This window comes from Phyllostomus hastatus, unplaced genomic scaffold (assembly GCF_019186645.2).
Source record: "Phyllostomus hastatus isolate PE091 unplaced genomic scaffold, TTU_PhHast_1.1 phas_scaffold_11, whole genome shotgun sequence".
NCBI lineage: Eukaryota > Metazoa > Chordata > Mammalia > Chiroptera > Phyllostomidae > Phyllostomus > Phyllostomus hastatus.
The window spans coordinates 5,659,327-5,669,173 of record NW_025334005.1 but is presented as its reverse complement, the minus strand read 5'-3'; positions in this window follow the sequence as shown (position 1 = coordinate 5,669,173).

Sequence of the window (9,847 nt, the reverse complement as noted above, 5' to 3'; positions counted from 1 at the left end):
ACCATCCTTGCTTTTTCTTCCATAAAGGTTGAGAAAGTTCTTTCTTGTCTTCTTGTCCCTTCCCATCTTAATGCCCTAGTATGTCAGAAAGGAAGGTTAGCATATGAGAGAGCGAAGGTGGAAGTAAAGGAGAGAGACAAAGAAGTAGTGTTTGTTTGGACCCAAGGTGAAGTTTGAGGATCACACAGGCCTGAGCACACTAATTAGTGTGTGGAGTCATGAATCTCATGTCATCAGAGTGGAGAACCACTGAACATTTGCATTAAGTAAGCTTATATGACAAGGCAGGGCTTTGGGTTCTGAACACTGACCCTGTTACAGAGTGTAAGTTGGTTTGAGGAACAGAGTTTTGGCAGAGAGAATAATGTGTGTCCTTAGGCAGAGTTAGAGGCTTCGGAGATGAAAGCAAGAGACTTGGCTGAAGTCCATCCTTTGTACCTGGAGAGACTCAGTGAGTGGGTTTGAGCCAGACTTTCTAAAAATCTGTGCTCTCTTCCAAGAAGGAAAACCCAAGAGGCAAATCTAACAGAAGATTGGACATGACATGTCACCATTGCTGAGACAGGGTGTTCAAGGAGGATCCACACACAGACCCCCTTGCCATTCACTGTCACCTCTCTGCTGCCTCTCAGAGAGCTACAGTTTGTGGGACTGTCTCCTGTGTGTTTGGTAAAATACACAGATCTAAGGTGGGCTTTTCATCCTCGTTTGAGTGTACATGCACTGGCACTGGACACAGTCCCAGTTGGTTCTTTCATCATCTCCAGTGGCAGCATGTTGGCTCAGTAGTTCTCCCTTGGAGCCATCCCTCTCCCACATCTCTCCTCCACCCTGACCCTGGTGTCAGGTGATCTCTCCCCTCCCACAGAGCCAGCAAGTCCCAACCAAAAGGATCCTTCATGACGCCCTAAGTCTCTCAGTGTGACAACAGGGAAACATCCCAACGACCTTCAGAGGCCAGACTCCCAGGGCTAGGGAAGAGGTCAGGGGAAGTTCTCCAGGTGACAGCCCATAAGGCTGGGTGCTCTGACGGCCATGCACAGCCTTGATGTCCTCCCTGGGTCACTGTTGTTGTCAGCCACTGAAGTTGCTCTGCTGAGTGCTGAGCTCCTAGAACGAGGAGATGAGGAAGGGGAAGCACATGAGTTCTACTGTAGACGTCCCCGCATGTGGGTCTTGGAGTGGGGCTTGGGACTCACTGTCTTTTGGTGTCTTCCCAGTTGATTCTGAGAAGACACAGAGGCAGTCTTCTTGGGCAGTGGGTAGGAGGACATCCTTCATCCCCCTGGCCATGGTAGTAAGAGTCTGTTACCTTCCTGGAGGCAAGTCAGGGTGAAATGAGACTGAAAATGTCAATCTTCTGGGACAATGTCGCCCATAGGGCTGTTCAATGCATGTGAAGGCTTATGTGTTTTAGCAAAGTGAACATTGGTGTTTTCATATTGTCATTTCAGTCAGTATGGTCTCCCATGAACTTTGTGGTGTGAATACCACACCACAGAAAAGTGAAGTGCTACCAGTGGGACGGCAGTGCCATTCTGTGTGTGTGTCTGGGTGTGACTGCATGTCTGCAGGTGGGCTGTGTTGATGACCACCTCTAGCCCAGTGTGAAGGTTTGACCCCACATAACACAGGAGGAATGGCACATGGACAAGGATGGCTGAGTAGAGAGCCTGGTGAGCAGGACAATGTGGTCAGAGGGCCCAGGCTCGTGGTCGTTCCAGCCCTTGTGTGCAACACTAACCATGGTCCTCCATGCTCCCTATGAGGCCCTGTCTGTGTTTCTCAGGCTGTCCCAAGGGCATCACAAGTCTTTGTGTTTACCAAGGGTGGTGAGCAATGTGAGTATGCTGTGAGTGAAGAGTTTCCTGAAAGCTGAACCCCGAGATTCACTGAAAAGTGAGAATTGGACAGAAAACAAATTACCCTGGACCCTCCCAGCATGGGCACCCAGTAAGGGGTGAGGACCAGGCAGGCTGTTGAGCTTCTGATGATAATGGAATGGCAGTGGGGCTGCTGGTTGGAAATGGTGTGACTGCTCAGGGAGGCAGCAGTTCCCTCAGCAAAGCCCATGCTGGGACCCTTTGGAGTGATTTTGACCCCTCATCCCCTTTTTTTCCTGGCCCTGTGACTGGATATGTGTGCAGGGATGTGGGATGGCTCCTGAGCCAGCAGTATCTCTGGCATCCCTCCCTCAGGCCACCATGGTCACTGGAAACTGTGTCTCTAGAATGTACTATGGACACCACCTAATGGCCACTTCATGACAAGAACCATCCCAACTCCAGGGACAGACTGTTGGACAAAAACAAGACAGGGAGAGAAGTGCAGGGCAAGTACTTTATTGCAGCAAGACATTGAAACCTTCACATTTTCCAGGGGTGATCAGTCCATCCTTGAATGACAGAGGCACACTTTGTAAGGTATTTAAAGTCTACTTGTTACATTTAGATTCTGTGTATTTCTGAAATAGAGAGAGAGAGACAGGGGATATCAGTCATGCTGCCCCTGGAGATGACACGTTCACAGGGACTTCTGTTCACATCAACATGTGAAGGACATCGCACCCAGCAAAGGCACATGGAGGCACGAGGCAGGAGAGCCAAGCGGGAGGGAATTCAATAGTCCTGGTGCACCCATCACAAACCATGTAGGACAGGGAAGGACACGTCCATAGCCTGACAGATAAACCCTGAGTGACCAGGCATGGGACTCTGGTTTCTAATGGAGCCAGGAAAGATGCAAGGGTGGACAGAGTAGCCCAGGATTTCCCTCCTTTGTGTCCGAGGTCTAAGGGCTCTATGTTTTTACTCAAAACTGGATGCAGGGGAGAGAAAAGGATGGGGGTGGGGGAGGAAACATGGGATGTTCTGTCTGCAGGAGATGTCCTGTCTCCTGTGTGGAGACCAACCTGACAGCACATGGACATTCCCACACTGAGCATCCAGCTTGTGTGGAGATTTGTGCCAAACCCAACCTCATTCCGGGGGTGCAAGGCTTGGAAATGATTGTAAATATCTGATTTCTTCCCCAACACATAACAGAAGTGTCTCAGCTCCATGCAAGTCTACGGGCGACATAACCAGGAGGGTCTGTGCCTGCAGGCTATGACAAGTGAAGGCTGGGAAAATGGGACAGAAGTACAGGGAGGGACCCACTCTCTGAGAGCTGGTGGAGCCTTCATCCAGCCACCCCTCCATCCTGACCCATGGCCTGGGCTAGTGCCCCTCCCTTCCATGCTGTCTCCCTCTACCACTCCCCTCCCTTCATGAAACTCCCCAGGGACTGAGCCTTTGGGTGAGGGAACTGGCCCTCCAACCTTTGAAAACTCCCAGGCAGGCAGGCAGCAGTCTCTGCCCATCAGCTTCACCACCTGGGCCCTAATTGTCCTCCCCAGAACACTGTGGGTACATGTGCACAAAGAGGCGACTTGAGAAGGAGGGGAACATGCTACACCTACTATGCAGCCTTAGTCTAGCTCAGCAGGTGTCATGTCATAATTCACTCTGTGGCCACAGCCACTCTGTCTGAGGTGAGAAGAAGGACAGGTGCCTTCCCACCCTGTATCCACAGTGCACCTCCCTGATTTGCCCCCCTGGCTGTGCAGCTGAGCAGAAATCTCTACTGAGGAAAAAGAAACAATTTACCATAACACTGTAAATTCTCTCTCTGCCCTCTCTGGGCATAAGATTCACACAATTCCTCAGCCCCTCTAGATGGAAAAAATGACAGAAGCTGGATGTTGTAGAGCTGTGTGTGATCAAAAAAGAAGCTTTTGACTTGATTCATAAAAGCTGGACAAGCTGTTGCATTTGCTGGAGCAGAAGAAAAAGAAACACAGTTGTTGTAAGGAAGACATTTCCCCCCATGACCCCCTGACCTTTTTACTAGACAGGAATGCCAGGGGGTTTTATGGTCCCCTCTCATAATTGTGGTAATGACAACAAGAAATCCTAGAAGTGCTGACTTCGTCAAATCACAGAGGAAGGTAGCCAGGCTGGTCCTGGAAAACGCGTTCACGGTGTCTCAGTTCAGTAGTTCTCCTGTGTAGAGCACATGCAGGCCTTTCCAAGACTCCCCTGCTTTACTGAAATTCAGTTTCCGTGGATTTCAGAAATCAGGGTTTGGACTGTCATTGCAGTGACACACTCTTTTCTCTTGGACGAAAGGGGAGAGGAGCTCTTACTGACAGTCTTTCCAGCAGAGTGGGAGAGGACAATCTCACAGAGATCAGAGAATAGGGAAGAAGTATGGAGAGGAGCAGGGACAGCAATGGAATGTTGACAGATGTTCTTTTGAAAGCAAACTAAACAGTAGAATTATGTCATTGTGTGAAGACAGCTAAATAGCTTAGAAAGGAATCAGGATTACACACCAACCATGACTAGCTCTCTCTGTCTGCACTGAATACAGAATTCCTTTGAGACAGTGGGAGGTGACAACTGGGCCTGTTTTCACCTCAGTCGGGATTGTGCTGAGACCTGAAGTCACTACTCTTCTGGGTCTGGATTCTCTGTACCCACCCGCCCCTCCTCTGCCGCCAGGTCTTTATAACCACCTGAGGTGGGGAATGTGTCCTGCCAGGCTCCCACGTGACCTGATCAGAAAGGAACTATGCAGAGAAGGGGAGAGGTCAGATCAGAGTAAACACGTGGAAAGGGGAGGAGGTCAGAGAGTCAGAGGAAAGAAAAAGAGTCAAAAGAACATGGGTCAGAGTCGAGGGCATGACGACATAACAAAGTATTGTCAGATGAGTGGCTAGAAGTCACCCCAAAACACAGCCAGTGCTGCTCTGAGATTTTACTGGTTCTTCCAATCCTGGGAAGACTCCCAGGAAAGAAGCTGTGTGTGTGGATGTGTTGAGTGCTGCTGCTCCTGACTGATTCCTAGGGGAGCCAACCACACTGGCTGTTTTTGAATTGAGAACTCTCCTAAAACCTTCCCAGCTGGGGCATTCTGAGTCTGAAAGACAAAGTTTGAGAGCCATGGACTCAACTGGCACCAAAGACTCTGTGAAGAGGAATGGCTGATGAGACCCTTTGTCTCACTGTGTGGTCAGAGCTGCTCCTGCTGGTGGCTGTGGAAACCAAGGATGAGAGGAGACTTGGGGAGGTTGAGTATTTTGTTCAAGTCACAGTGCTGCTGAGTGGCAGACCGTGATGCACAACCAAACCTTATCTCGTCCTGCTGCTTCTGATTATAGGCCCTAGATGGCGAGTGAGGCTTCTGATGGGAAGCTCTTCAAAGTGTCCACAAAGGGTGTTCTGGAAAGTTCCAGGGTGTTGGGGATTGATGCAGGAGACTTTGGCATTTGGTGGGCTAGTCCACAAGTAGTGGGGCTGGTTTGGATTCTGATTCATTCACGCCTCCTCCCCACATAAGTTACCTACTTCAGAGAAGGTTACTTATCTGGGCTGGTGGTAGTCTGATAAGGAGTAATACTCACCCTCATAGCAGCAAAGGGCCAGAGTGACCAGCAGGACACACAGGGACAGTCTCATGGTCGATGTTGCTTTGAGTTCAGCTTTAGCAAACAATGAGCAGTTAGCAGCAGGACTCAGCAGCCTGGGGAGCCCAGGGCTATTTGTGCCCGGTGATCCTCACAGGAACGGCCCACAAAGACATGACAGGTCACAAGGTCTGGTTTCCAGCCCTCCGTTCCTCACTGAGGCCTGATGCCAACCATCATGGTGACAACCCCAATGACTTGGTCAACCGTCAGCATTGCTGGTACCATGCATATCTCCTTTGTGGTAAAAACTGAAGCTGAAGTTTTAGAAAAGTATGATCACTTGATTAGCAGGCACCCCCCAGGATTCAGCTCCTTAACTAGAGTTTCAGAAATGTAAAATCAGTTGATTGGTGGGAGCCTCCTTAGGATTTAGCTCCTTAGATGGGGGAAGTGACTGGTTTTGCTCATCTGTCTCAGCCTAGCATTTGGCACAGAGAAGAGGATAGGCACATAGTCCTGGAATACTTGCTTGTGCTACATCTTAGTGGAATAGGGTGCATGCAGCTTCAGGGTGACTCTGGGCAGTGGAGGTAGAAATGTCAGTGATGTGGGGACACCTGTGAAGATATCAGTGGTGCCCGGGTCTCGAGAGAACACTGTGCCAACAGGAAGATTACTTCACCATCCCCCACCTTCTGACTCTCATCTAATGGTTGAAACATAGTGTAGCGAGGGTTCCATCAAATCAAACTACTCCTAACTGGTAGTTCCCTTGTCTGTTATGAGGGCAGCACCTGCTGGGTCATCAGGGTCCCAGGAGCAGCTGTGGGCACAGGGACTGTCCTCCTCCTGTCCCCTGCTACACTCATGCACCCCAAAGCAGCCCAGGGGCATGAACTCTTCTGAGGAAAGGCATTAGGAAGCAGTATGGGTACAGAGGAGCATTCATCAGATCCTCTTAGGAGAGACAGAGTTTGAGATGAAGTGGTGTTGGGAACATGGAACCCATGGGAACAGCTCGAGGGAAGACCAGATACCATAAACCAAGTGGCTGGTAGGGACCACAGGAATCCATGTGTGTTACCCTGAAACGCCAGTGCACAGTGGGACAGGGATGGCTTTGTGACTTGGGAAAAGGATAGGACTGGCTGGGGAAGCAGAACCCTTCAGTTAGGCACAACATTTGTGGCCTGAAGATGTAAAACAGAGAGTGGGGTGAAACATGCTGGTTTCTCCCCCTTGCTTGCTGTGTTTGGAATTCAGAGTGCCTGCAGACCAGTGGGCACTGTAAGCTCCATGGCCAGGGGACAGGAACTGCCTCCAGTCCCCCGTGCAGGAAGGGGCAGAGGAGCCAGTGACTGGTGCTGCACTGTCCTACTCTGCCTGTTGCCCTGATGCACCAACAAGCTGACGGCTAGAGGGATGGGGCACAGGTGCTGGGCTGCAGGGCAGCGAGTGGAAGAGAGGGCACTGTGCTGCATGCAGGACGCTGGCTACCTCGGGAGAAAGGCAGATTCTAGGAGAAGCCTGAGGCCCAAGAGTGAAGGGAAACAAAGCCAAGTGGCCTGGACCATTGTGCAGCAGCCACATTCAGTTTCCTAAAGGACGGTGTTTTTAAATGGGAGAAGGCACTCAGGGTGCACCTTGTCTCCCTCTGGCAGAGGGTGGCAGGGGGTTTTCTGGGTGTTCCAGAGGGAATAGGCTCTGTGGAGGAAGCTAGCCATATTTTTGAACTTATGCAGTTTTTGAATAAATGACCTCTTTCTGTTTTCACCAAACCTCTGCCTGTGGATTTTTACCTAGAGGGTGGCGGTGTACAGCAGAACCCCCAATACTGTTCAGTGACATTCTTCTTGAAAGAATCACTTTTGTTTGGGGTGATGATCCAAAAAGTCACAAAAATGTGTGGAAAGTGAGTGAGCTACTCCATTTCATATTTTTCACTGTGGGGAAATTTTCTTAGTATATTTATTTGGGGACTTTCTTCCCACCACAATCTGTCTCATTTCCAAATCTTTTTAGTTAGCCATGCCTTTGTTTTCTTTCATATTCCTATCCTTTATATATATGAACCCTGAAAAGCTGGTGTTTGTGCTGCCTGTCGCCTACCAGAACCAATAACAGAGGCAGAGACTGAATCTTTATGGGCACGTTATTCAGATGGCCGATGAACTGAGAAGACAGCGAGTTTGTACCCTAACAGACCGTCTTCAATTCCATTTTCAACCGACCTTTCTATGAGAAGAGAAAAGTGCAGGTAGGGGATTGGAACTCAGTGGAAAATGTTCATCAGATAAAAAGCTCCAGCGTTCTTTCATCTGTGGCCTGGGTGGTAGTCTGCATACGTCATCCTCCAGTTTGACTCTAATTCATAAAGAATTTGAGAGAAGAAGAAGCGTACTCTGTGGGTCACCGTCACTGGGCCAGACAGGGTCTCTCCTGCCTCCGTCCCAGAGTTGTCTGTCCTACTCACCTCTCTGTTACTGGAGCTGAAGTCCTTCAGGTTCCACATCCCAGGCCCCCGTCCAGCTGCCTTCTTGTTACCGTCTGCGTGGAAGGCTCTGGTGGGAGATTGAAGCTGGGAAGAGGGCAGGCACACGTGATAGTTCTCAGCTTTGACATCGCCTCCTTCAGGGGTGGCAGGAGTGGTGTGTGTGGTACCCACAGCAGCCCAGGGAGGCTGAGCCGCACCCGTGGCTTCATGGGCAGGCTTCTGGGTTCTTGCTCAGTCAGCTCGGTCCCAAGAGCAGCAGCCTCAGCTTCCCCTGCAGCCATGGGGTCTGGGCAACACCATTTGTCTTTCTCTCTTGCACTTCCAGAAACTGTCTTCCTACCATCTGCAGTCAACAGGCAGCCTGTGTAGTCTCTTTTTCACTTCTCCAGTCTTGCAAACTCCTTTACTACCAACTCCTTGTTGAGCTTCTCCCGGTTCAATAGACCTTCAGTGTTTTTCCTTTTCCTTATCGGACACAACCTGATAAACACCAGGGAAGACTGCTTATGGCTAACAGGACTGTATGCACAGAAATGCATAACTTGTAGAGTCACAAAGGGATGAGCGGAGCCCCATCCCGGACAGGACTGGGGGTCCCACTGACTGCCAGCTGGAGGGAAAAATTAAAGCACCCACATACAGTAAAATCTCAACATTTTACATTCTCCGAACCAATATTCTTGACATCTTCAAAAGCATGAGATCAGCACCATTGCCAGTACTTCAGAAACTGTGCTAATCTGTGGCTCTTTTGACAATTAACGCTATATAACATTTTGTGATGCAGTGTCGTTTTGTCACTTTGGTGTCGCCAGCTAACCTGTAACTTATTGCTCCTACAGGAAGTCAGTTGTGCAACCTTTGACTTCTGTCTTCTGTGGTGAAACACCGCATCCTGAGCAAACCCAGGGAACGGGAGAGAGGCAGCTGCCCGGCACTGGTCACCTGCTCCTCCTCCCACCCTTCCCTCCTCTCCGCATTAAAAATTATTCACGTCCCACCCTGACCCTCCATTCCTCCTTTGCACAGAAATCTGCTCACTCTGAAGGAGTTTTCTCCAGCACACGCTTGGGCTTCTCTTCCTTCAGATTTATTTCTCAGTGGACTTCATCCTACCTGCTCTCTATCTGCGTGTAAAACACTTCTAATCAAATGTTGTCAGTTTCTTTTCCCACCACACTGTTGAGTTTACTGTTTTATTCTTTCCCTGTGTTAATCTCGTCCTGTGGTTTTTTGGTGGGAGGCAGATTTCAGAGGAGGATATGCAGCGATTAAGTCCATGGCTGTTCTGCGCTGCCGATTCCCTTTTGGGTCATCTGCTGAGTTCCGCTGTGGTCCAGGGCTTTGATTGATCATGACCTTGTGGTGGCAGTTGGAAGTTTGTCTATGGGTTATTTTTTAAGCAAGTATAACTCCCTCTAAATCTCCTTTTGAAATATGTTTCTGTGCTGAGAAACCTTAATTTCCTACATTGGATGATAGTGACAAAGCTAAAGATATTTGTAGCAGGGAAATCGTTTGAATATCATTTAAGGGACATGGGGAGGGCCTCTGCCTACGCTGAAACAGGACTCCAGGGCCTCCTTCATAAGGGCTGGCTCAGGTGGCAGGAACACAGCACAGGCAGGCAGTTCAGCGCAGGCTTCTCCCTCAAGTGCACTTTACCTGAGAGGTCCTGTGCAGAAATAGCTGCCAGGCTGTTTTTTTAAAAACTTATGCCCAGTTAACCACCAGGAGCCCTTCTTAGTAGGTGTCCTTTTCCTTAGAGATCACACTCTCCATTTCGAAACCTTCACGGAAGCCCAAAATTGGAGATTCCCCTTGGTCTTGATGCCATAGACCACTGATTGACACTTGGCACGTCCTTTCTCCAGCCTTATAAGAAAGAGGAGGAAAAGATG